We start from the raw sequence: 27,925 nt of genomic DNA on the forward strand, positions 1-27,925 counted from the left end.
TTTTCTACAATTTCTTGTGTTACTTTACAGCATCAGGCTGAATGATTAAAGCCAGGCCTGAAATGGAATGCTGTATATGGATCATTCCCAACAAACTTTGAGGATGCTTGGAAGTGGATCTATATTAGCACTGAGGTCAATTTACCACCTTGCATCTATTTCTAAAATAGGCCATACTGGAAACCCTGATACCCCGTCACCTTCATGCACACCCCTTCTGAACTACGGGGAAATTCAAATTTTGATTTGAATCAAGATATGAACTTTGCAGACTGGGTCCATATCTAATGAAGGCCAAGTGCCTTTAACTACCTGAGAAGTGTGGTTACAGTATTAGCATTTTTTTAAAAAATGTGTTGCTTACATTTAATAAAATGTTATTACATTTTTGTAATAAACGACTAATAAATATCTTTAGAACCATGTATTTATTACATATTTTCATCAATCAGCCCATTAATCAGAACCTTTCTGATTAGTGGTCAAAGGGGTCAAGGTTGAATACAGGTTTCTCTTTTAGAGCCATCACACTTGAATAGAATAATCAAAAATACTCTCAGCTTATTTCTGATCATTATTTCTTCATTTTGCCTCTCAGTTCGGCTGAAGTTCATTATCCCCCTGGAATAAACAAAATCATTAACTTTTAACAGCAGATTCAAGGTCTATTGGACAATTAAATGCTTATGAAAGCTAGGGCATGACTGGATTGAGGGACTGTACCAAAGCTATATATTTTTTTGGAAACACTAAAATTATAGTAATGATGATGATTGCAAAGCAAGGCTCTATAAACTGTTCCGCCAATATACTTAGCTCTCCCCAAAACGTGCTGCGAAATCACTTACTATTCACAGTGGGTTTGGAACATTCTCATGAACTTAGCTAGCTGCGTTCTAAATGATGTCAAGCCCTTCTTTGTGTGCTAGCTAGCTTGTGTCCTGCTGCTTCAGAGAATCACTGGTAGAAATCTACAGCTCATTTTTAGGAGATGGGACATCATCAGTAAGTTTGCCTAGAGTTGATTCACTTTGGGTTGGATGCAAAGATTGTCTTTGTCAGCAAGGGAATAGTTTCATTTCGGCAGGCTGGGAGACAATTAAAAGCAAGTCCCATTGCATTCAGTGTAACAGATATGCTTGTAATGATAAGGTTGGAGTGGAAATGGTGGAGAGTGGGGTCTGAAAAGGTTGGAGAAGTATGCACAATCTGATTCTGTTCATTGTCTGGGGGATCCTGTAGTATCTCAAATTCATCATTATGGCAATTGTTGACAAATTATGACTTTTCATAATATCAGCAAAATTCTGAAGGCCTGACATTTTTTATTCCATTCTTACTCCAAGAAGTTTCCTTTGACATTAGTAAGAGATTGCCTAGGACAAAATAAAGAGGAGTTCAGAATTTGGCCCCCATATTTGGTAAACTGGGTTTCTGTAGTGAATAGATAAAGGCTGTTTTTCTTGAATACATATTTTACAGTGTTTCTAGTGCAAAAAGTTATCTTCAATGTCACCATGTATTAATAGCGCACCATTCTTTCCAGTAATTTCCTGCTGGTTTGGCAATGCCTCTGTTATAGATCATAAGTGCTCTAACTGACTTGGCTTTTACTGAAACAATTATTCTTCTATGCTAACTTAATTGTTTTTATTGTGGGGAAAAAATGAACACTGTCTAATAAAATGCATGAGATAAGGTGGGGGAGGTAATACTGTTTATTGGACCAGCCTCTGTTGGTGAGAGACAAGCTTTTGAGCCCATAGAGCTCTTCTTCAAGTCTGGGAAAGCTATTCCCAGCATGACAGCTAAATGCAATTTGGAACAGAATGCTTAGCATAATTTGTTAGCACATATTCTAAGGGTCCATTCAAGGTAGAAGTGGTCCATTAACACCTCTGTAGTCACAGGACAAAAACGGGGGTTAGTGGGTTATAGATTGTTATAATAAGTCATAAATTCAGTGTCTCTGTTCAGTCCATGATTTTTATTGTCTAGCAAAGTTAAGAATTTAAGCTCCAAGGCTTGTCTTTTGAAGGTGTTGTGTAGGTGTCCTTTGAGGATGAGGACTGCTAGGTCATATATAGAGTGATCATTTTGTGAAAAGTGTTCACCCACAGGTGATAGAGTCTTTTTGTCTTTTATCATTTTCCTGTGTGAGTTCATTCAAGAATGTAGTTTTACCCATGTAGTTGTTGTTGGGGCATTCAGTGCATTGCCTGAGCTGTACCACATGGTGTGATAAGCATGTGTAGGATTCACGGATCTTGACAGATGTGTTGTAGGGGGTGTTGATCATTGTAGCAGTGAGATATGTCTGCAGGTTTTGCATCTATTGGTCTGGCAGGGTCTGGTGCTGCTTTGCATTGATGTGGCTTGATCTGTAGGGAGCTTGCTTCTGATGATGGGCTTGGAGAGGTTGGGGCGTTGTTTGAAGGCCAAAAGTGTGTGTGTGTGGGGGGGGGGGGTGTTAGAAAAAGTGCATGTCTATCTTTTCATTTACTGATATATAAATACATTGTTAAATTCTCTTGCTAGTTAGTATTTGTGAGAAAGTTATAATGTGTATTCTAGTTTCTTCATTTCAGATTCCAATTTCTTCTTTACATCATCACTTTTCTGTGCATTCTTCCACATAAACATATTTGGGGTAAAGTTTTCAGAGAAATATTTCATCCAGTTCTGCTTCCAGGGCCTGATCTCTAGTGAAATGAGCTCTAATGTGGCTGGGTGGATCTAACCTAGCTCGCTCATAAAATGTTCTTATACAGTTGTAGTCTCATTTTGATAAACTCCATGAGGATATTGCCTGACCTGAAACCCTATCAGTAAAGAACATGAAATATAGGTGTGTTCCTGAATGAATTTTTCCTGTTAAGGTAATATGACAATGCACTTACTACATCAAGTAGTAAGTTTAGCTTAAGTTACATGTTAAGTTGCATGAAGTTTAGCTTCCTCTGGGGTTAGGTGAGACATGAGGAAATAAATTGGCAGATGAATGGATTGGGTTCACATGGAATTCTGAAACACCTCTGGGCAGGAACTTGATATGACTGTCTAAGGGTGACCCTGTTCTTATGAAACACTGTATAAGGTGGACACACCAGGAGGGCTTGAATCTGCCCTATTCTTTAAGTTGATGTGATGGCTACTAAAAAGGCAGGCTTCGTCAATAAGTGGTATAGTGAACAGTTTGCTAAGAGCTCAGAGAGGGTGTCCAATCCTATTAATTATTGAGGTCCAGAAAGTCAGCTTGTGTGATTTTTCTTGCACTATTTCCAGCAGGATGTCAATGGTCTTGCCCGTAGTTTTCATCGAGTCTTGGAAAGCAGTGAAATCCTCTATCAGACAAGGAGTAGAGGGATTGACTGCCTTATCAGGAGAGGATAATGAAACTGCCACCAGGATTGTTCTTCCACCTCTGCCTGTTGACTATCCTCACATTTATGGGACAGGGATCTAACCCTAGAAGCAGTGGCTGGTGTTGGGGAGGATTGAGGTTTATGGGCATATCACTGCATACCTCAAAAAGCTCAGTAGGGCCATGACTGGTAAGCATATGCTGCCTGTGAGACCACATACCTTCTCATGCTCAAATAGCAGTCTCAGGAATTGTGCTCTGACTCTCAGCTAGTATCCATGGTTGTCCATTGGCTGCTCTTTGGCTGCAGAATTTGAGATTAATCTAACATGTCAACTCTTATATCTCAGTTCCAAAGGGATCCTCTGAGAAGAGGATCAATGTCTTGTCTCATCTCTGGAGTGATGCTCCTTCCTACCCCTTCTTGAAGAAATTAACACATGGATTGAAGTTAACAAGTGAGGTCTCTTAGATGTCTCTGGGATAAAGCTTGGGGTGGAGTCATGGCTCACTGGGTCACAAGGCAAGAGGGACTGGAGGGTAGATTGAGCCTTGGTTACTTCCTTCTTCTCTGTGTCCAAGGAGGCTTTCATGGAGCACTCCAGAAGAAGTAACTTTAGGCAGACATTCCCAGACTTCTGAGTCTGCTTGGATAAAGAGCAGCAATGAAGAAACAGTCAGGGATATGCCCTTTAGCTAAAGAAAAGAGGCATTTAGAGCCTTGTTAGATGGCATAGAAGCATCACAGGAAGGGCATATTGTAAACTCTGATGATTTCGCTTCTGCCATAACAGCATGAGTCTCAGTACCATGGGGGCACTGAGCCTAATAACTGTAAATTAATATTTTTTAAAAATTAAAAATTAATTAAACAACAACAACAATGGGGAACTAAGTTGACTAGCTATCTAATATCTATACTAACTAATTAACTAATACCTAAGAGTAACATCAACAGAGTTGCAGAGAAGCAGATGGATACTGCAGGGGTTCCATCTTGCTGCCACAAGTGGCAAGTAAGAACTGAAGGATGGTTGGGCTCTCTCTGTCCTTTGTGTCATTGGGTGGGGGTGTGTGAGGACATCTAGGATGGAGGCACAGCCCCAAATGACACTACTGGCCAAAAGAATCCAATCTCACATGCATGGGGTGCACTTGGACCAAGTGTGGAGTCCATGTAGACAATCACTTGGAGGCTGGATTTGGCCTCAGTACATTTTATATACAAATTGGGAACACTGTGAATACCAATGAAAATCAGAGAGAAAAGCAACCTTGATTTGGGAACTTGAACTTCCTGATGTCCTTACTCAGATTTTTACCCAGGCTGAATCATGGCAAACACACACCAAAATCAGATTAACCATGGCAAGACTTCAGGATTTGGACCAATGTGAATAAAATCAACCAAAAAGCATATCCAGCATCAGTGTCCATCCATTTTTCCTCCATCAAGGAATGAACCTACCCCAGGTGTCTGATTCTTCTTTCTCTTACACTGGTGTAAATCACAAGTAACCTCGCTGAAGTTAATGGGGTTACATTAGTGTAAATAAAATCAGAATAAAGACCCATAAGTCAAAATCTTTCTTTGCTAGTTCAGAATCTGGGACAGGATGTTACTCCATCTTTATAACACTTTAATATCATGATATTGCAGTTCATTCTTATCAGTGCTTTCTTTAAACAAGTTGAGTTGTTCACATAATCATGGCAAATCTAGCTTTAATAGGCCATGCTCTTTTGTCACATTATTTCTCCGCCTTTACATTGTTTTCTAATGGTTCCTTCATTTACATTTCCTTTTTCCTACATTTTTGGTATAAATATTTTTTTAAATCTTCTGTTGAAATTATTGAGGTACGTCAAACCTCTTCTACTGAGACACCAGTAAAACAGGAATACTATGTCACTGAAAGTGTCTTTTTCCTTTCCAGTGTCTTAACTAGAGATGAGATCAAACTAAACCCCTGGTTCTGAATATGTCCAAACTCTGGGGGAATGAGAGGATACAGCATCTGAATCCGGATTCAGACCGGAATTTTGTCACTTGCCCCAATCTCTATAATGGGCTAAACCAAACCCCTGGATCTGAACATCCTCAAGCTTTAAGTGTGAGATTTTCAAAAGCATTCAGTTTTAGCTTAACCCCTATCCTTTGAACACAGTGATATAGAAGCAAAGAATTAGGTCAGTGCTGAGTGCTTTTAAAAATCCCCACCTAAAAGCTCAGAGCAGCATGCAAAATTTGCAGTTCCAGTCCCTCTCTACTCATAATAGTTTTAGGCAAATTGTATCCTACCTGAAAAAGTCTGTAGATAAATTTTTCAAAAGCATTTAAGTATTTTAGGAGCCTAAAGATACATTTTTTCAAGATCTTAAAGAATTTGGGGGCCGAAGCACCATTTTCAAAAGTGACTTATGAACTTAGGAGTCAGCTGGGCTTTTTTTTCCCCCCAGTAAATAGTTTATTTGCCAAAAAAAATGCAGTTTAGGTCAACTCAAAATTATTTGCAAATTCATGTTGAGTTTTTCAGCACACTGAAAAATCTAAATTTGGGTGGGGGGGATTGTTGAAGCAAAACATTTAATTTTGACCCAACTCAAAGATTTTTGACTTTCTGATTTGCCAAAAAAAAAAAAATTAAAAATTGTTTTTAGGTCAACCCACAAAGGAATTTTTTCCAATTATTCAGAATTGTCAGTGAACTGAAAAATCCATTATTTTCCCAGCTGCACTTAGGAATCCAAATCTCATTGAAAGTCAATGGGATTTAGGCTTTAAAGGTGGTATCCACAAGATGAACTTAGGTCTCTAACTACATCTTAAGGTGCCATTTACAAAACCCCTGCTCAGCTACTGCCTAACCCTTTTGGTGCCTAAAGTCCCTAGGCACCTACATTTCCACCACTGATTTCCCAGAGTCACCTAAATTTCAGCACTGGTCACGTGTATAGGCACCTAAAAATACTTAAATATTCATTGGGCCAGAAAGAGACTGAGAGTGACTCTATAGTCGAATGGTTCGAGCACTCACCTGACAGGTGGTAGACCTAGGCACCAGTACCCCTGCTCCAAGGAATATTTAATTATTTATAGAAGGTAGAACAACTCCAACAGGAGAGACTGGGGAAACCCCTACGCTAGAGTTTCTTGTGGGCATGCTTATGGGGATGCTCTTAGGACGTTGAAGACCTAAGTTCAAATCCCAACTCCACAACAAACAGAACAGGAGTTTGAAGCTGGGTCTCCCATATCCTGGGGGAGTTTTCTCACTGTTAAGTTAAAGCTTGTAAAAGAGGCTCCTACTCCTCAGTCTTTATTGAAAAAGGACTGACATGGCTCCAAGGGAGAGTTCATGGCTGTGAATCCAAAACGGAAATAGGAACCTAAGTCTGGGCCAGAGAGACACCTATCTTATTTTGAGAAGCAGGATTTAGAGGCCACACCACTCTCCTCAGCATCTCCCAGCTCAGGCAGCTCCCGGATGAGCATGCTGGCTTTTGTGGGTCCCATTCTTAGGCAACTATCTCTCCCCATGCATTGTACAGGGAGACCAGGCACCTAACTCAGGGTTGTGAATTCCTTAGCTACACTTAGAAGTTACGTTAAAGGGTATCTGACTATTTTTCTCATTTTCCACAAACATCTAGAGTCCATCTGGCTAAGTTTTTCTTTTTTGGAAGGCGAGAGAAGCCTGACATACATTAAAAGTTAATAGTTCTTAAGACGTGGTGAAAAAAGTTGCTCTTTGCTACTTTTTTGCAATAATTAGATGCAGCTGGTGTTCTCTTTTCTTTCTCTGCCATCCCAGAATGTTAATTTCTGTATATGTCATTTTGTTTTCATCCTTTTGTCAGACACTGGCAAATGTGTAATTTATTTTAATTGTGTAGAGAATATTTTTTTAAAGAAACCTTATTGACGGCACAGGATCAGACCATCCTGATGTGCAGAAAGAATAGCAAATGAGGCAGGTGACCTGCATGGCTTAACAGAGAAATCTTAAGTGAGCTTAAACATAAAAAGGAAGCTTGCAAGAAGTCGAAACTTGGGCAGATGACTAGGGAAGAGTATAGAAATATTGCTTGAGCATGCAGGAGTGAAATCAGGAAGGTCAAAGCACAATTGGAGTTGCAGCTAGCAAGGGATGTGAAGGGTAACAAGAAGGGTTTCTACAGGTATATTAGCAACAAGAAGAAGCTCAGGGAAAGTGTGGGCCCCTTACTGAATAGAGGAGACAACCTAGTGACAGATGATGTGGAAAAAGCTGAAGTTCTCAATGCTTTTTTTGCCTCTGTCTTCACAGACAAAGTCAGTTCCCAGAGTACTGCACTGGGCAGCACAAAGTGGGGAGGAGGCAAGCAGCTCTCAGTGGTGAAAGAGCAGGTTCAGGACTATTTAGATAAGATGAACTTGCACAGGTCCATGTGGATCCAAGGATGCTGAGGGAGTTGGCTGATGTGTTTGCAGAGCCATTGGACCATTATCTTTGAAAACTCGTGGTGATCAGGGGATGTCCCGGATGATTGGAAAAAGGCAAATATAGTGCCCATCATTAAAAAAAGGAAAGGAGGAGGATCCAGGGAGCTACAGATCAGTCAGCTTCACCTTGGTCCCTGGAAAAATTATGGCACAAGTCCTCAAGGAATCCATTTTGGAGCACTTGGAGGAGAGGAGGGTGATCAGAAACAGGCAGCATGGATTCACTAAGTGCAGGTCATGCTTGACCAACCTGATTGCTTTCTATGATGAGGTGACTGGCTCTGTGGATGTAGGGAAAGTGGTGGACATGATATACCTAGACTTTAACAAAGCTTTTGGTATGGTCTCCCAAAGTATTCTTACCAGCAAGTTAAAGAAGTATGGGTTGGATGAATGGACTATAAGGTGGATAGAAAGCTGGCTAGATCATTGGGCTCAATGGGTAGTGATCAATGGCTCGATGTGTAGTTGGCAGCCTGTATCAAGCAGAGTGCCCTACGGGTCAGTCCAGGGCCCTGTTTTGTTAAACATCTTCATTAAGGATCTGGATGATGGGGTGGATTTCACCCTCAGCAAGTTCGTGGATGACACTAAGCTGGGGGGAGTGATAGGGATAGGATACCGAGTGTCCTAGACAAATTAGAGGATTGGGCCAAAAGAAATCTGATGAGGTTCAACAAGGACAAGTGCAAAGTCCTGCACTTAGGATGGAAGAATCCCATGCACTGCTACAGACTGGAGACCAACTGGCTAAGCAGTGGTTCTGCAGAAAAGGACCTGGGGTTATAGTGGACAAGAAGCTGGATGTGAGTCAACAGTGTGCCCTTATCGCCAAGAAGGCTAACGGCATATTGGGCTGCATCAGTAGAAGCATTGCCAGCAGATTTAGGGAAGTGATTATTCCCCTCAATTTGGCATTGGTGAGGCCACATTTGGAGTATTGTGTCCAGTTTTGGGCCCCCCACTATAAGAAGGATGTGGACAAATTGGAGAGAGTCCAGTAGAGGGCAACGAAAATTATTAGGGGGCTGCGGCACATGACTTATGTGGAGAGGCAGAGTGAACTGGGCTTACTTAGTTTGCAGAAGAGAAGAATGAAAGAGGATTTGATAGCAGCCTTCAACTACCTAAAGTGTGGTTCCAGGGAGGATGGAGTTAGGCTGTTCTCAGTGGCAGTAGATGACAGAAGAAGGAGCAATGGTCTCAAGTTGCAGTGGGGGAGGTCTAGGCTGGATATTAGGAAAAAGTTTTTTCACTAGGAGGGGGTGAAGCACTGGAATCAGTTACCTAGGGAGGTGGTGGAATCTACATCTTTAGAGGTTTTTAAGGCCTGGCATGACAAAGCGCTGGCTGGGATGATTTAGTTGGGGTTTGTCTTGCTTTGAGCAGGGGATTGGACTAGATCAGTGTTTCTCAACCTTTTTGATACCACGGACTGGCTTGCTGCCTTCCTAAGCTGTGTGTAAACTGTGTCAGGGAGATCTCAGGGACTGGCACCGGTCCATTGACCGGTCATTGAGAAACACTGGACTAGATGACCTCCTGAGGTCCCTTCCAACCCTAATCTTCTATGATTCTATGAAAGCCACATGAATAGCCTTTCCATTTTGTTTTTCTAGGCTACAAATTAGTTTCAAGGCACTTATTTACAGTAACCTTCACAAGTCCTACATGTAAGAAAAAAATTTGAATTGAATAGTTTGAATTACAATTATATTTTATTTGTCTGGAGGCCTCAGTCCACATTGGGGATCCATTTTCCTAGGTGCTTTAAAAACACAAGTGAAACAGCCCTTGCTAGGGTGACCATATGTATCGTTTTGGCCAAGACTGGTCCCCTTTATAAGTCCTGTCCCCGGACGTCCCGACCTTTTGGCAAAACTGGGCATTTGTCCCGTTTGTGATTGCCAGCTGATTAGTTGGTAAATGCAAATGGGACAAATGCCCTCTTTTGCCAAAAAAGTGAGGCATGCCCCCGCTAATGGGGCATGGAGCAACATTGTGGGGGGGGAGGGAGGCAGGGGGTCAAGCGGCAACACCAACCCTGCATGGTGGGGCTCGGGTGATCACCAATGCCAGGTGGCTCCAGCCAGCCTCCCACAGGGAAGCGGGGACTCAGGTGAGCAGCTCGGGCCAGCTCCACACAGGAGGGAGGTACTCTGGCAAGTCCCATGTGGGGGAGAATGTGGGAGGCTCAGGCCAGCCCAGCGTGGAGGAGCGGGGGCTCAGGCCAGCTCCGTGTGGGAGGATGGGCGGCTCGAGCAAGCCCCATGTGGTGTCCCTTTTTCCCTTTGGGAAATATGGTCACTCTAAATCCTTGCTGTGAGCATCTTATTATCAAACAGAGTGCTGGATTTTAAGGACCAATCTTGAGGAGTACCCTTCATTTGCATTTATGTTAATGGGAATAGAGAAAGTTTAGCACCTTTCAGGATCAGCATTTATATATATGTGGTGTGTGTGTGTGTGTGTGGTATTTCTCATTCCAGAAAATGAGGGCCTTGTAAATTACTAGAGAGATTATTGTAGTCTTAATCTCTGGGCCATCGGAGAGGTCACAGTGTAAAAGATGGCAGGTTACCACCCTTGTTCTGACAGAATGGGTTGCACATACAATATGATTTAAATGGCACTGTATTGGAAGTGGAAGGATTTGTAATCTTTCATGACATGAGAACATGCTTAGAAATGATGTGCTTTATATGAATATAGTCTCTCATACTCTTTTCCATAATAATAAAAATATTATGCAAAAATGGGATTATGCACTTCTGCATATTTTCAAGGGCTAGAGGCTTGACATTTATTTATTTAACAAATAATTGCCACATGAATGAGCCAGACCACACTGAAAATGTACTGATTTTTATTGCTTGTAAAATATGCCAGATTAACTGCTTTGGAAAATGAAATTCTTTAGCCTCAAAATAAGAAAAGTATGAAGAACCCGCACCATAATTGTGAAGTGATGTAAAAGAGCCTACACATAAATGAGAATCAGGGCCTTAGGCTCTAGCTTCTATGGTCATGGAGAAAACCTGCAAAAGGTGATCCTACTGGAACCATACCAGTGATGGCTACCTGAGTTTGCAGAGAGCCTAAAACAATAGCTCTGGGGTATGAACTGTCCCATTCATTTTAATGAGTGCTAACTCAATTGTCAATCATGATATTTTAAATATGTGTATTGTTAACCATTTCATTGCTCTTCACAGCATGTATTAAGGAGAGAAGAACTATACCAATCTTTCCCTTTGGAATGGCTCCCCAAAGGACTAGATGAAGGAGGGAAGGCATGGAAAATGTATAAAGTAAGATGGGTAGGCCTGGAACACCACATGGTGGAGTTGCAGGGTGAGCATGATTGGTTTCATTTTCTTGAAAGGGTGCTCAGTTTTCAAAAGTTTGGGAAAACGCATCTTTACACAACATTGCCTCTTGGCTTCTCCTTCAACTCATTGGGTAGAGAATCATGGGCTAGGAAAGGAAGGTTGAGAATTCCAGTCCCCTTGCATATATTATATCCCATAGCTAACAACGGTAGTAGATTTTGTAGCTAAATGCCTTTCGCACCTGCAGTGTGTGGACTAGATTTTGCAACCTTCAGTTCTATGTAGTGCCACTAACTCAACCGAGTAGAATGAAAAATATATTTGTGCACAGCTGAAATTTCATCTAGTAAATAGCAGTGGCACACATTCTAATCAATGTGTCCTTTGGACCTATAACATTTTGGGAATCCTGTATCTGTCCTGGGTCATAATGAACTCTACTTCTGGCTACTGTGACAAGAGTAACCCGGAAGAATTGAGCCTACCTGTGGGCTGAAGATGTTGGGCAGTGTTCACTCAGCCTTCCTCGAAATACACTATTGTTTGTGTTTCTTGCAAGGTGGTTGTGTTCAGTTGTTTGGTTATTGTTGAATGACGAATGTGTTAAGCTCTGTGGAATCTTCATTCACTATTTCAGGAATCTGAAACTAAAGAAAAAATTGTTTAACAGCATGCATTTTTTGCACCACTCACAACATGCTCCAGAAAAGCAGCTCTAACAATGTAAAGGTGAAGATCAACTTTTCATTCCTTGCACATCTGTTCACTACTTCAGTCAAGTTTAAAAGTGTGATCATTTAAATTGCATATTGAAATAAACTCGTAGAGTACAGTGGAACAATCTCCTAAGGGAAGTGGTGGAAGACCCATCATTTAAATAATTTTAAATTGGCTTCTATAAAGAGCTCAAGAATATATTATAGGGAAGAGTCATGCATTGGCCAAAGAATGGACAAGATGACCTAAGAGGTCTTTCATCTATAATTAGATGTTTATGTTCCCAATGGTCTCCCATAGTTTAGTAACAAGAACAATATGTAGTTGGATTTGCTGTCAAGAATGACCTTTAAAACCATTGAAAATTATGTAGATGTGCATAATATTTACAGTAAGTTATACCATGGCTGATACTTGTTTTATCCAGACATGCAGGTATCTAAGGGCCAAACATATATTTGGTATCAACCAATTTGGCAAAATACATACATCATTTATTAATGCTGAGTTACAGTATGTATACATGTACACAGTACTATTCTTTGTGAGACTGATCCTGTGAGGTGGTGAGCACTCTGATCTTTTTTTTTTTTAAATCTAGAGATCTTTCCAAGAAAATCCAGATGACGCTATTTTTAGAATACTTTTAACTGAAGCAACCAAAAGAACCTGGCAAAAATATGTTCTCTACTATTGTTGTAAGTGTGTTGGTCCCAGGACATCAAAGAGACAAAGTGGGTGAGGTTAATGTCTTTTGTGGACCAACGTTTGTTGGTGAAAGGGAGAAGCTTACACAGAGCTCTTTTTCAGGTCTGAGAAAGGTGCTCAGTGTCACAGCTGCAGATAAGGAGTTAACACATGTTTCAAGACACCATTCAAGGTGAAGTGGGCAGTTAATACCTCAACAGTCCAAGGCAAAGAAGGGGTACAGATTACAGATAGTAGTAATGAGCCATAAATCCAGTGGCTTTATAAAATCCAGGATTTTTGGTGTCTAATGGAGTTATGAATTTAAGTTTCCAGGCCTGTCTTTTGAAGGTGTTGTGTAGATTTCCTTTGAGGATGAGGACTGCTAGGTCAGATATGGGGTGCTCACTTTATGAAAAATGTTCACCCAGGGGTGATAGGGTATTTTTGTGTTATTTTTCTGTCTGAGTTCATTTGAGAACATTATGATTGTCTGGTGTCACCTACACACTTGCTGGGACATTTGATGCGCTGGACGAGGTACACCACATGTTGCAATAGGCAGGTGTAGGACCCATGGAGCTTGAAGGGTGTGTTGTGGAGGAATATTGCTCATCGGAGCCGTGGCAATACGTTTTGCACCTGTTGTTATGGTAGGGTCTGGTCCTGGTTTGACTTGATGTGTCCTGGTCTGTGGGGAGCTTGTCAAGGCTAGGGTGTTGTGTGAAGGCCAGAAGAGGGGATTCAGGAAGGGTTCCTTTCAGGATGTGATCATTGTCTGTATGAAATGTTAGTTTGCACTGACTTCGCTAGTGCTTTTTATGTAGCCTTTTGTAAAACTAGGCAAATATCTAGATGAGTTGATGTACCCCCCTGGAAGACCTCTGCGTACCCCCTGGGGTATGTGTAACCCTGGCTGAGAACCACTGGTTTAACACACTTAAAATCACCTTCACCAAACAAGGATATTCCAGCAAAAAAAATAGATTGAATCATGGAATGGGCCACCCAAATATCCTGAAAGAGACAGATTCAATACAGGGAAAAGGCCTTCTGGCATAGCCATTGTTGTCACCTATCAGCCCACCTTGCCGAGATCACTAGATGCAAGCTCCCCACAGACCACAATGCACCTACTCAAAGCAGGATTAGATCCTACCAAAACAGATTCAAAACCTGCACTACTGTGATGATCAATATCCACCGACTATGCACCTGTCAAGATCTATGGGTCCCACACATGCCTATCACAACATGTGGTATACCTCATCCAGTGCATCAAATGCACCAGCAGTGAGTATGTGGGATGAAACCAGACAATCACTGAATCACAGACAATTTTGAATGAACTCACACGGAAAAATGATCAGACAAAAAAAACACCATCAGCCATGGGTAAAAACCTTTTACAAAGTAAGCACCCCATATCATCCCCAAAGGAAACCTACACAACACCTTCAAAAGACAAGCCTGAGAACTTAAATTCATAAGTCTGCTAGACACCAAAAATCATGGACTTAAGGCAAGTCTACACTACAAAATTAAGTCGACCTAAGTTATGTCGACTTACAACCATTGCAATATTTAAACTGCTTCTGCATGTCCACACTATGGTCCTTGTATCAGTGGTGTATCCCCTCACAGGAACGCTTGCACCAATTTAACTGTCAGTGAGAGACATTGTGAGACAATTTCTGAAAGGCAACAACAGTCGATGTAAACAACATGGTGTCTACCTGACACTGTGTCGACTTAACTACATTGACTTAAGCGCTAGGCCTCTCCCGGAGGTGAAGTTATTAAGTCAGTGTAGTGGGCAAGTTACATCAGGAGCTGCATTTTAGTGTAGACACAGAGTTAGGTCAATGTATGCTGCCTTATGGTGTCCTAACTTTGTAGTGTAGACCAGGGCTCAATAAAGACACTGGATTTATGGGCTCCTTACAACAATCTGTAACTCTTCTTTGTCCTAGGACTGCTGAGGTGTTAACTGCCCATTTCACCTTGAATAATCTTACAACATGTGTTAACTCCTCATCTTTTCCACCTTGTACTCAGTGTCACAGATAAATCACAGCTTTCCTAGACCTGAAGAAGAGCTATGTGTAAGCTTGTATCTTTCACCAACAGATGTTGGTCCAATAAAATGTGTTACCTTGCCCATCAAGTCTCTAAAAAATATGTTAACAGCTTCCAATATTATTAAGGTAAATTAATAGTTCCAATATTTTCAGACTTACATTTCCCCTCTTCTCCAACATATGCATTCTTTATAACACAAAAAAATGATAGGATACACTTGGCAAGAAAATATTAATTACTGTATTTTAGGCTTCAAGAAGTTGATACTGCTTTAGTTCTGTATTAAAAACATGTCTCTAGGTTCTGGCATTGTAGAAACTGCATATCATATATTTTTTCCTTTTAGGTAAGGGATTATGGTATCAGTCCATTCTACTTGTGTGAATTGGAAAAAACCTGACAAAACAGGACATAGAAGTGAGATGCTGATATACTCTTATGGAATGAGGTGTGTACATTGCATATACTGAAAAAAACATTAATAGTAAATTTCTGCTCTCTCTCTCTCTCTCAAAGAAATAAACCTACAAAACTCAAGATATTGGAAGTATCAATGCACACTCTAAGAATAACTAAACTTTCACTACGTTTGGGCCATATGTTTTAGCAAATTGGTGTGTGGATCTAGCTCTGACCTGGATTTAAATAATCTGTGTTTCTGCCAGGAATGATCAGAAGTCTGCCTTTACTCATAGATCCTCACACATATATATACTTTGCTCTATCCTCTTCCTGAGATGCTGCTGTGACTCATGAGAATCCGACAGTCACATAGAAGAGAAGGGGGGCATGATACACCAGAAACAACTTCCGTGCAACAGCTGGGAATAATTTATCCAGGGTCCTGGTAAATTCTCCATCAATGACAATCTTTAAATCAAGACTGGAAGTTTTTCTAAAATATATATTCTAGGAATTATTTTGGGAAATTTCTATGGCTTGTGTTATACAGGAGTTCAGACTAGATGATCACAATGGTTCCTTCTGGACTTGGAATCTGTGACAGCATTTCCAAACCCAAAATTTTTGGGTTTTGAATGAAAACATTTTTGTTTTCAGGAATTGCTTTTTTCCTTTTTTTGACAAAAAGTCAAACTTTTAATAGTAAAGTAGACTCTTGTTGTGAAAAAAAATTGTCTCATCAAAATTCCAATTTTCCATCAAAAACAGATTGGATGAGAAATTTTTGACCAGCCCCAGATACAACCATTTTACTGAATGCCAGAGCTCAAAAAGCTAAAGCTTCAAAAAGCCCTTTTCATTTCACTGAGTGGCAGGCAACATGCTCGAAAATGCTACAGTGTCATCTGACACTTTGTATTCATAAGCAATGAATTGCAAAGTATTGTGTTGAATACAGCATACACTTGGTGACCAAAACAATTATACACATGTAAGGCTTCTGTTTATTTGTATTATTTGTTTATTAGTACTACTAATGAGTAATGTACTTAATGTATATGTACATTACTCACTACAGAAGTACACACTGCAATTAGTAATCTTTGTAATGTTCCCTACAGTGCTTTAATGTAATACTGGTTCAAACAGTGCTATGTTAAATGACTCGAGAACTGTTAGTGAATAGCAGCAGGGTCTATATGGGACTAATTAATGTGCAACACGTTAGTATGTGTTAGAAATCACACTCTTGTAGTTTGTATTACTGCTCTGGGAAGATAAGCCCTTACTAGCCATTTTTGGCGTTTTTTGGATAAGCACAATTTATTTATTTGGTGTTTTGCCAGTTTTTATCAGTTAAAACCTCAAATCAGAAGCCCTGCGCAAGCACTGTTTGTCGACCTTCTGGTTCCTTTTGCAGTTCCCTTAGCTGATACTTCCTGATGCTCTTCCTTTGTAGATTTTTCAATGCTTAGTTTGTAAAGTTCCTGGAGACAAGCATGGAAGCAAATATTTCATAAGAATGCTTGTATCGCTGAGTACGAAATTCAAATCCCACCAGTGTTTGAGGAGGGAGGAGGAGGAACAGGAAGCATCTCTCAGGAGTTTTACAAGCACTGTATATTCAGAGGAGTCGTTTAGACATGTCTGTCACTGGTCAGCTAAGCACCATTACATTTCTATATATATTTTAAAAATCACACCTACCCACCACAGCATCTGGTCTATAGTTACATCACCTTGCTTTTCCACATCCCTAAGCTTCCGAATCATTTCATCTGCTCATGCAGAGCCGAATTCTTGTTTTATTACAGTCAAGTGGAGTTTTGCCATTGACCTTAGCAGAAAACAGGATTTGGTATGCAATACAAGTTAATTGCTGTGATAAACAGTGTCTCCTTAAAAAGTTTTTTAAATTACTGGCTAGCAATTTCCCTAACTTTTTGTGTACATTGTTACTATCATTGAATGCCAGCTGGCTCTGTATTTTAGTGTTTATATTTCCATAGAATGGGATAATGAATATTTTAAGACTGGTAACAGTCTTAGTTTAACCAAAATCAATAAGGATGACTAAATTATTATTTGGAAGAGAAATTAACTCTTATTAGCTCACTAACTTCTTTAGAAACTGCATCAACCAACATATACCATTCACAAAACACCTGCAGGGCAACTTGTTTGACTGCTTTTTTTTATGCAAAACAGAGCAGATGTGGTTAGTTTGCTGTCAACATACACTCTTGCTTTAAGAATTATGCAAGTGCAGCAATTAGACTTAATTGAAAAGACCAGACTGAAAAACTAGCTTTTGTTTTTGACATGGCATCTTTCCTGAATGAGATAAATTAACTTCTCAAAATGAGCTGTAAACATGCATAAACAAACTTGCTTTGGCTTCTTCAGAAGTTACATTTACACGATTCAGTGTGTTTTTACTACTCAAATCCAAGGGAAGCTGAGACAGTGTTAAAAGATAATCCTGCATTTATATACATCTGACTGAACTGACAGCAACAAAGGCACCATTTCTCCATAATAAACAAATGTTCTAATCATAACAAAAATCAGACCTCTGGAACGTGCTCCTTCCATTCTGAAGCTTAGCCCTCAATGATCTGATAGTCATTTTCTAGCATTTTCTAAGATGCAGAAAAAATGCATTTAGAAGCTCTTAAAAATGTACCCTATCTGAAGTATCCTGGGTGCTAAACCACTTCATTAATCCTGAATGCCTTCAACCTGCATCATTGCTGAGCACCAAGTGCCGCAAAGAACTATCATCCTACTTTTCTGAGAAGATCATGCACATTTGGGAAGGCTTCTCAAACAGCATGGATCTGCTTTTCCTGCACCCACTAACCAACAGCCCATCGGCATTCCCAGAGTTCAGTACATTCACTCATTAAGTTCTGAACAGCTCAAAGGAATCTCAGCTCTAGACTTGTGAATCTGATCTATGCCCTCCAGGCTTTTGAAAGGGTCATGAATGATTGGTGCTACTCCTGACTGAAATAGCCAATGCCTCATTTAGAGAAGGAATCTTCTCCTCCTCCTTCAAACACAGAATAGTCCATCCAACACAGAAGAAATCCACTACTTCTGTTCTAGGTAACAACCACCCAGGGTCACACCTCCCATTCCTGAGCAAGCTCAAAGAAGCTAACAAAAGGTCAACTACAAGGTCTTATAACTGAAGCTAATAGTCTAGGCCTGGTACAGTACGGATTCAGGCCAGGACATGGAACCAAAACTGTCTTAGTGGCACTGATGGATGATCTCCTTCTGTCAATGAATAGAGAACAGACATCCATTCTCACCCTCCTAGACATGTTGGCAGCACTTGCTACAGTTGATCATGAGATTCTGCTGTCTCACCTGAGATAGGTTGCAGGGGGCCAGGGTAATGCACTAAAATGGTTTGAGTCTTTCCCAGATGGACTTATCCAACAAGTAGTGATGGGAAACGCCACCTCCACCACTAGACTCCTCATTTGTGGGCTCCCATAAGGAGCTGTTCTCTGTCCAGTCCGTTATCAACATCTACATGCAATCACTAGGTGAACTGGTCAGATGATGTGGACTCAGGTTCCAGCAATATGCAGTTGATACACAACTCTACCCATCCTTCACCACATATGATCACGCCACTACTACCAATGAGAGCACAAATGTGATCCATGTAGTCAAACTGTTTAAGGTCCTACTGGAAGGCGCATAGATACTGTGGTGATAAGCATGGTATAAAAAACTATATGGACTAGAACCTCCATTAACATAGGGTTAAGCTGGGTGATCATTAGAGCTGTTCAGCTCTAATCAAAACATTTTTTCAGATGCAAAATGGCTTTTTTGACCAATGTGAAAATGTTCACCTTTTTTATTGTAGAAGTGGAGATAATGATTTAGCTCTTTATTAGCCATTAGTTCATGAGTATTTTGGGGCAAGAGAACCAATATCATCCAAATTCTTTGATATAATATGGTCTTGAACAAAACTATTTCACCAAGATATTTATCACCTTATATCAAACTCAAATAGTTTTAGAAAATTGGTTATATGCACTATTTTTCCATTCAACAGATTATTACTAGAAATATTATTCTCTGATAATCTCACGTGAAAGTATGCTTTAAAAAGAAACTAAGAAAAGTTTTAAACAGCAAAAGGCACCAGGATAACACTGAGGATTAAAGTGTTTGCAAACTTCCAGCTCTGAAAAATCAAGCTGATTTTCATCTAGAGTGTGACATAAAATAAAACCACAAAAAACCAGCCATCTTGAGCCATTTCTTTTATAAATGTAAAAAATGGTATCTGGGTTGACAGCATATATTCCAAGTTTAAGTTTTATGGAATTGGAAATAGTTGAGTTGTGAACCTTTTAGAAAAAAGGTGTTTATGATGGAAATTCTGACAGACTTGGAATTACTGTGATGCTCTCCGGTGCTGCTATAACACTGCTTTATATTTTACTTTATACCAGGCATGTTAGACAATGGGTTTTATCCACTTCCAACAGATACTTAATATTATGAGAGTCTGCTGAATATTTGCTTTGTGTGATTTTTTTTAATGATGTGCTCATAAATATATCGTTGCACTCATTTTAGTATTTTTATTTATTGATATTACCAGTATCTAGTTATGGCCTGATTCTGTAAATTATTATGCTGAAGCCTTTCTGACTACTGATGTGAATGGACTTTTCCTCTGAGTAAGGGTGTGCATAATCTGGTTTTTACATTTGAAATGAGACCTTGCTGCTTTTTCTGAAAAGAAAACATTCCACTTGAGGGCTGAGAATATTTTTTAGCAGGAATGATAGTTCTTTGTCCTCTCCTTCAAGGCCTGCTCCTGACTACCTTTCCATACTTGTCTCTTCCTGTTGCCTCCTAGCCTGCTCTGTTATTTTAGAGTAACAACTAACAGCACCTCAGATTTGGGAGGGTTGGGGGAGAGAAGAGAGAAAGGAACTAGCAATGTAAGCTGGTCAAGGGAACTTTGTAAAGTACGCACATTGCATTGAATTATAGTGCTGACATAGGTCCCAATTCAGCAGTTTATTCCTATTCAGAAAAGCGCTTATGCACTTGCCTTTAAGTATGTGCTTAAGTTCCATTGATGTTTATGAGCTATAAACACATACCTGAAGCTAAGTATGTGCTTCTCTGAATAGGGATGGACTTAAGCATGTTTTAAAATCTTTGCTGAATGGGTTCATGGAACTTTACAATACATTTACATAAGCTAATTTATTCTCTAAATAACTACAAGGTAATAATGTATAAAACTGTTGTATTAGGCCTTACATCTAAGGATTTCAATGCACTTCAAAATTAATTTTGCTTCCTGACACTCATCTGAAGTTAACCAGTGAGGAAACAGACAGAAAGAGGTTAATGGCTTGAACCAAAGTTCCCTGAAGGCGATGGTATCTCTTCATTGATTTCAGTGGTCTTTGAATAAGGCCCTGAATAACTTCCTCAGGGTCACATAGGAAGTCGATGGCAGAGATGGGTTTAGAATTCAGGAATGAAATCCTTCCCCAGCTGAGTCAAATGGAATTTTGCCATTGTGAGTTCATTCATGTTAGTATTTCACCTCAGAAATATAAAGCTTGGTTGAGACAATATTCCAGACTTCACACTTTGTTATCATTGCCTAAAACTGTCATGTTCCTGCATAATTTTAATAAATTAAAATGCACCCCTAAAGTGACTAGCAGTGTCCCTTTTATCTTTCTTCTCCACCTTAAATGTTACTTCTTACCCTCAAATAACCAATATAAAGCTTTTCTTGCTATCCCTTTTAAAGCTTGGAGACTGGAACACTATCATCTTACATTTTCCACTACTCCCTCTTCATTTACAACAAACAGTACTCTAGATTTTCCACCAGGGCTTGATAATTCTAGTTTTGTCCTTCTGAGTATTTCATTATTTTTTTTTACTTAATTGATTACTGTTTTAATTCCTTTTGCTCATTTGGCAATTTATGTAGAGATTGTCCTGGTTTCTGTAAAATCCTATTTTAGGACAAACTGACTCCACTTTTTCATACCACTTATTAGAATTAAACAAACTTCCACAATTTAATCTCTCTAATTCCATGTTTATGCAAAATTTGAATGTCAGCCTATGTTCTAAATACCGGCTCCTTAGATTTGGGACCACTTTAGTGCCTGAGGTTTGGCAGATATATTTAGATCCAGTCCATCAGTTTTCCTATGTTACCATGAAGGCAATCCCAAATAAATTTGTCCACAGTTCTTATTCCTTCGGCCCTGTTTTAATTTGAGCAATTTGCAGTCTAAAACATGATCAAAATGTAACTTGGACAGAAGTACACTTTACCATTATGTCTGAAACTGTAGTTGTCCCAGTTTTTTGGTTTCAGGCCTGTAATTTTTTGTCTACAGCAGCAAGGATAAAATAATTTGACCCATTAGCATGTCTGTTTTTACTACCAGCTTGTCTGGATGGATAATCTAACTGCCCAATGATTTATATATAACATACAAAATTATACTTCTATATTAGACTCCAAAGTGACCTGACAATGGATTTTTTAATTTTGTCACTCTGTTATATGGTTTCAGAAATCAGACATCAGTATGGAAGTCTAACTAAAGGAATGTCAGAAGTGGTAATTCTGTCTGTTAGGCCAATGTTTTATATTCTGATCCTTTAAGAAGGACTTTAAGCATTTTTTGAGACTGGAAATTTTGATTTCTGTTTAAAAACCACCAGAAGTGCCTGTTACCTATCCCTATGCTAAATTCACTAGAATGTGTCTTTCAGACAAACATAGTCCTAGATACTCTGGCACAGCCAAATTACTGTAAGCAGGAAGAAATGTAAAAAAAAAAAAAAAAAAAAAAAAAAGAAAACTCTAGTAGTTAAAAACAATGTTATTACTCTGAAGACTATAGTGGCTAGAGAATATCATTCTGGAACTATTTGAAATGCAGAGTGGGCTGCACAAAGACAGGGTACAGAGCATGGTCTATCTGGATTATTCAGATACTGACAGAAATACCTCCTGAAAGCGCAGTCTGTTATCCAAATCTAAATTACCCAACACTTTTTGTTACCCAAAATAGGATCGTGTATATTGTATATCAATATTTTATGAATTTTATGAATTACATTGAGAGTTCTTTTAATTATTTTCAATTATTCAGTCATTCGCATCATAGCTAATTGACACAGTGTATCTGAAAAAACTAACGAATGTAAAACAGTCTTAAGTGGTGCTGGTTCAGAACACCATTGGCTGAACAGCTTGTACATAAACCAATCCCTATGAAATAAACATGTGTTTATTTATTTAAATAAGTTTGCAAGAATTTAAGATCTGGAGCAAAAAGAATAAAGTTAGATTGAAGTAATATTCTATGGAAGTTTTGATTTGATGATAAAAGCAGGACCCGTGGAAACTGGGTCCTGCAATGGGAGGGGACCCTGAAGCTGCACTGAGTCAATGAACCACGTGCATCACTGTACAGAGGTAATTGGTGCTCTCTGCCTACTTGCTGCTGGCATAGTGCCCCGGCTGGAGATGCACACTGGGCTCACAAGTACCTCCTGCAGTTACTCAGCTAATGTAACAACATGACGCAAGGGAGAGGCATGTCACTCTGATCTGAAGAACATACAGGACATACCATATTAGCTGTCTGAGGCTGGCAGTTTCAGGCTGGATGTGTGTGGAACTGACTTGACAGGACTGCATGTGACATACACTGCCAGATGGCTGCCAGGGTGAGGATTGTAGGGAGAAGGCAAAGTTTTGGTGGACCTGAGTCCAGTACAGTCTTACTCCTCTCCTGCTGAAAGATAACAATGACACTGGGATTTAATAAAGTGAAAAAGCAGGAGGATCTGCCCACTAGAGAAAGTGAGCGGGCAGCAAATTAAAAAAATAAGTAGATGAGAAGAAACCGAAGTTGACTGGTATTTTCATTAACAATGCAGGGTTCTAAAATATGTTTACATTACAGGAACATATGATACAAATTGCCAGAGTGGATCTGACAAGGTCTACCTAGTCCAGGTATAGGCCTGGGGGAACCTCATTTCAGAGCAATCATGTCTGCTTTCCTAATGATTTTTGGAATCTAATTCCAGCTAGCAGCTGAAGAGCAGAGTTAGTTCAGTTCCCCTGATTGTTAGTCTTTTGATAGGGAAACAAGTAACAGAATGCAAGCACAATAAAGAGGGAATTATTCTAAGCCTCCCAAATACTTGACATTCATTTTGCCAAATAGTTTCCTCAGTCCTGAAAACTTGTCCCTGATTGAAAGCTCTCAATTTTAATGTCTTTGAGATTAATTTTCAAGGTATTTTTAGATTTAGTTTTTAAGGATTAAAGGGCCAAATTCAGCAGAAATATGAAAAGCAGAGTCACAGACACAATGGTACTGCAAACAACACAGTTACATTTGTTTACACCAGAGCTGAATTTAGTTTAGTGTGGCAGAGCTACATATAATTCAGGAGCTTCTGGCACCTTTCCTCTGTTCAAGAGACTAGTAATCAATTTCTATAGGCCCTTCTTTTCCTCTCAAATCTGAAATGACGGACTTTCTGTCTCATGGCAGTTCCTATGCAGGCCAGAAATATAAAAGATAGCATGAAGATTTAGGAAATTTCATTTAAAAAAGATTAACTTCAGGATCACATATTTACACAAAAGGAGAGGCGGAGCAAGTTGCATGAATTTTCTTGTCACAAATTTCATACAGTTATGGTAATTATACCAATAAAACTAAATCTTGTAAAAATTATTCCTGCATATTTTTTTTCCTGCCTTCAGGTTTTGTTCCTGTGTATTTCTGTGTGAATGTAGACAGAGGTTATAGTTCTTTAGGGGCACATAAAAAGTTAATGAAAACAAAGCGTAAGACAATGGAATGACTTATCATTGGCTGTTACTATGGTATGATCCCAACTGGAAGACCTATCTTACTGTATCAATTCAGCTGAGGTTTCCCTCCAAAATTTGTGATAAAGAAGTGAGTCATTATCCAAACTGAACATTATTTTCTTGTCTACACTGATTAATAGGTGGTAATTAATAGGATTATTAGATCATTGTTTGAATTAATACTTTCAGTCATATTTAATATAAAATATTATTTGGCTCTGGTCTGGATTCTGTTCTGCTGCCCTTTCACACCCTTCTCTTCCATCTTGTTACAGAAGATACAAGCCTTTAAAAGACTATCCCAAATTAACTTCAAAAACTGTCAATTCACTATATCACATCTGATTAGATAATCATCAAAACACTGTCAATATACAATACAAGCTTCTAAGGGAAATCTTTATCTTCAAATATATAGATTTCCTTCTGAGTTCCACTACTTGCCAGTGACTCTTATGAAATACCATTGTGAATATAGGAACGTTTCATGGAAAACATGGAGAAATACAGCTTTAACACTATATTTTTCTGTAAAAGGGCACTTAAATGTATTACAAATAGGCTCAAAGTTTTTATTTACCACACAAAAAATGCAAAGAAGAGGTAGACGCTAGCTATGGAGATCTTCAGTCTTTTCCTAATCCTTGTTCTGCCACACACATTCTGGGGTTGGGGCCTGTAATAATGGAATGCTCAGTGGCTGAAGCAGGCTAGGAACACTCCAGCGCCATAGTCAAGTGTTGCTAAGATGGTCTGGTAACCAGGAGATCCAACCCAAGGGGGCAGGTTGGCAGGATAGGTAGCCAAGGTTGGGCATGGTGGCAAGGCAGGGTTGATACAAGAGATTTTTAAAGCTGCTCTAGTCTATGTGAGGAGATCAGCATCAGAGACAGCATTTAGCAACACAGATGAAAAGCAAGCAGAGAGGGGAAGAAAAACATTGCAGATTTTATTTGTTCTGCCTTAGATAACAAAGATGGTAACAGAATCATAATTATTAGGCATGAATAGAAATAGAGCTAGTTTTAAGTTTAAGGCTTCTAAAAAGTAGTAAATGATAGTTTAGAGCAAGTTTTAGGTAGAAATCCAAAATGGTGGCTGATGATGTCATCGCGAAGAGAAAGAGGAAAAACAAAAGGGAGTTGTTAAGAAAGGTCAGAAAAATCATATATGAGGCTTGAGTGTGGGTGATTGTGACCAGAGAAGGAGATACAGTACCAGGAGCAATAAAGAAAAACATCTGAAGACCATTGCCTGCAGCAGCAGCAGCGGCAGCAGCAAGCAGACAAAGAAATAGACAGAGCAGAAGGACCCTTGAGATGAAACAGAGGGATTTAATCAAGAAGAAAGTAAGTATAATTCTTCTAAATAAGAGGAACATATGGATATGGCTGTAAATATAGCTGGATGCTTGCATTTGAATGATCTCCAACCCCACCTATTCTATGATTGCTTGATCAACATTCATAGAATATTAGTTTGTAGTAGTATTAAGTGTTATTGTAATGTCACTGTATACATATGTATAAGGGAATTACGTTATGTTGTAATAAGTTTAGTATATTCTAATACAACATTGTTTTAAGGCTTTATACATATGTATGCAGGATTTCTTTGTCATATATAGTATGTTTATTATGCCATGCTGCAATTAAGTATTCATAACATTATAATATGTATTGTAATGTGTTGCAATTTTAGACTTTTATGTTATGTACTAGTATGCCGTATATAGTTTATACTATCTTGTATTATCTTAAGTGGCTTATTTATACGTTTCATTATATTGATTTTTTTAATTAAAATCCAATTTATATTCAGTCAAAATTTTAATACAAGACATTTTGTTTTTGAAGAACTTACTGTCTGAGAGTCAATCCTTTGAGTGGAGGGCTATATCTTTATTCTCTCAAGGGTAAACCGAGGCAAGCAGGTCTAGGGAGTTTTTCAATGATTTAAATGGAAACCCCTGGTAAACCCTTGTAAGTCCCCAAGGGCAGACCATTTTTAATTACTTGCTTACAGGAGTAAGGCGTATATTAGTTCACTAGTATACCCAAGCTAGTATAGGATGTCTTGGGCCCAAAGTTTTAGGGTAACATGGTCAGGTGAGACAGCAAGGCAAAGCAGCAAGGAAGGTTCAGTGAAAAAGCAAGGCAAAGTACGCAGCAAGCACTAGGCAACGGCTTTTTGCTCAGCCGGCTTCCTCTTTCTGATGGAGACTTTATATAGTCCAGGTAGCCAATGAGAATGCTGTCTGTCCAGACAATCAGGGACCTGAGGCATGGATGCTGTTGTGGCTGTAGGCCTTTAGCACTAAGGCTGCTGGTCAGAGGTACTTGTTCAGCACATTAGTGTGATGCGGAGGCTAGGATTCTGTTTAGGGACCTGGTGGGTTTGGGTTCAATAGCGGGGACCTAACATAAAATGGAATGGAGTAACCACTTCGTGGAAGACTGAGATCCACAGAAACAGGGCTCTGGATGCCATATTTTGGCCCTCATTATTATGTATTTTCATTTATCTATATTCCCAAAGTGTCTAGGAGCCCTGGTCATGGACCAGGACACAATTGTTCTAGGCTCTGTACAAACACAGAACAAAAAGACAGTCCTTCCCCCAATCTAAGTATTTAAAAAGAGATAACAGATGGATACAGAGAGGCAGGAAACCGCAAGGAAACAATGAGACAATATTGGTCAGTGTGATACAGTAGTGTCAATGCCCCAGTTACCTATCTGTTATCACATTTTTTTTTGTAGGCATCACAGCAAAGGAGAGTTTTATGGAAGGATTTGGAATAAGTTAATGAGGTAGACTTGCAAATGCTTATGGGAAACACCTTCCAATAACGATGGGCAACATGGAAGAAAATGCAAAGACAGCTGTTTGAAAATTTAACAAGTGGGCAATGGTAGCTGGCATGTGCTGACTGGAGGTGGGAGCTGACATCTTGATATGAATGAGAATATGTAGGGTGGGGATAGGCTGTCTTCAGTCTATAAAGCCCTTCACAATCAGCTTACACTTGATGCAATAGAGAAGATGGCACCAAATGAGGGAGAGGAAAAAGAGATGAGACATGGTGTGATGGAGGCGTGCCAGCTGTTCCCTCCTCATGGCTGCAGTTTAGTGTGGTGGCAGTTCTGTTCAGTGGCTACAATGTGGGTGGGGTAGGGAAACCTGGGCCCACCCTATTCCCCCAGCTTCCAACCCAAGGCCCTGAGAGACTGGTTCAGCTGTCTCCATATGGTGTCAGCCTCCAGTTAGCTTCCCTGGACCACTTCCTAATCCTGCCACCCATCTCCAGGGAATGTCACCTTCCAACCCTCATCTCTGCCACAGGGTGTTTGTGGCTCCCTTGTGCACCAGCTCACTGAGGGTTCTGCTCTGGTCCTCCACCGTAGCATCCAGGGTATGTCCCCTCTCTGGCTTGTCAGCCCTACACTGAGCTACTTGGCTGGCTTTTAAACCCTGCCTCCAGCCCAAGCAGGCTCGGCAGGCGTTTAGGGGAGGGGCCTCCTTAGCCTACAAATGTTCTTTAACCCCTTCCTGGCCAATGAGGGGTTTATACACCTCATCACACATGGTCAAAGCGACAAACTAGGAGAAGCATTCTGAATGAATATGATTATGAGAAGATTGCATTTGTCAAAGCCAGAGAAAAGGACCTTGCAGTAATTGAGATGAGAGATAATGATAGCCTGGGTGAGAGTTTTAGCTGTGTAAATTGATAGGGAAAGCCATAATCTTAGAGATATTATGTAGAAAGTATTGTCAAAATGTAGATGTAGTCTGGATGTGAGGATCTAGAGAGATCTGAGTTGAAGATAGTGCCCATGTTGTAGGCTTGAGTGACAGTCAGACTGATGATGTTGTCCACAATGACCAAAAAGGAGGTGGCAGAGGGTTTGAGGGGGAAG

General features: G+C 39.7%; 1 long non-coding RNA gene across 1 annotated transcript; it reads right to left on the minus strand.

Annotated features, from left to right (window-relative positions):
* Window positions 1–468: 468 nt before the first annotated feature.
* LOC137145173 (uncharacterized) lies at window positions 469–27,428 on the minus strand. The gene is made up of 3 exons (XR_010917589.1): window positions 27,380–27,428; window positions 11,668–11,829; window positions 469–621 (listed from the first exon to the last, which is right to left on the minus strand). It is a non-coding gene; the product is annotated as an uncharacterized lncRNA (long non-coding RNA).
* Between the last annotated feature and the right edge of the window lie 497 nt (window positions 27,429–27,925).

This window comes from Emydura macquarii, unplaced genomic scaffold, assembly GCF_026122565.2.
Source record: "Emydura macquarii macquarii isolate MOO-44397 ecotype Brisbane River unplaced genomic scaffold, CSIRO-AGI_Emac_v2 contig_3517, whole genome shotgun sequence".
Classification (NCBI taxonomy): domain Eukaryota; kingdom Metazoa; phylum Chordata; order Testudines; family Chelidae; genus Emydura; species Emydura macquarii.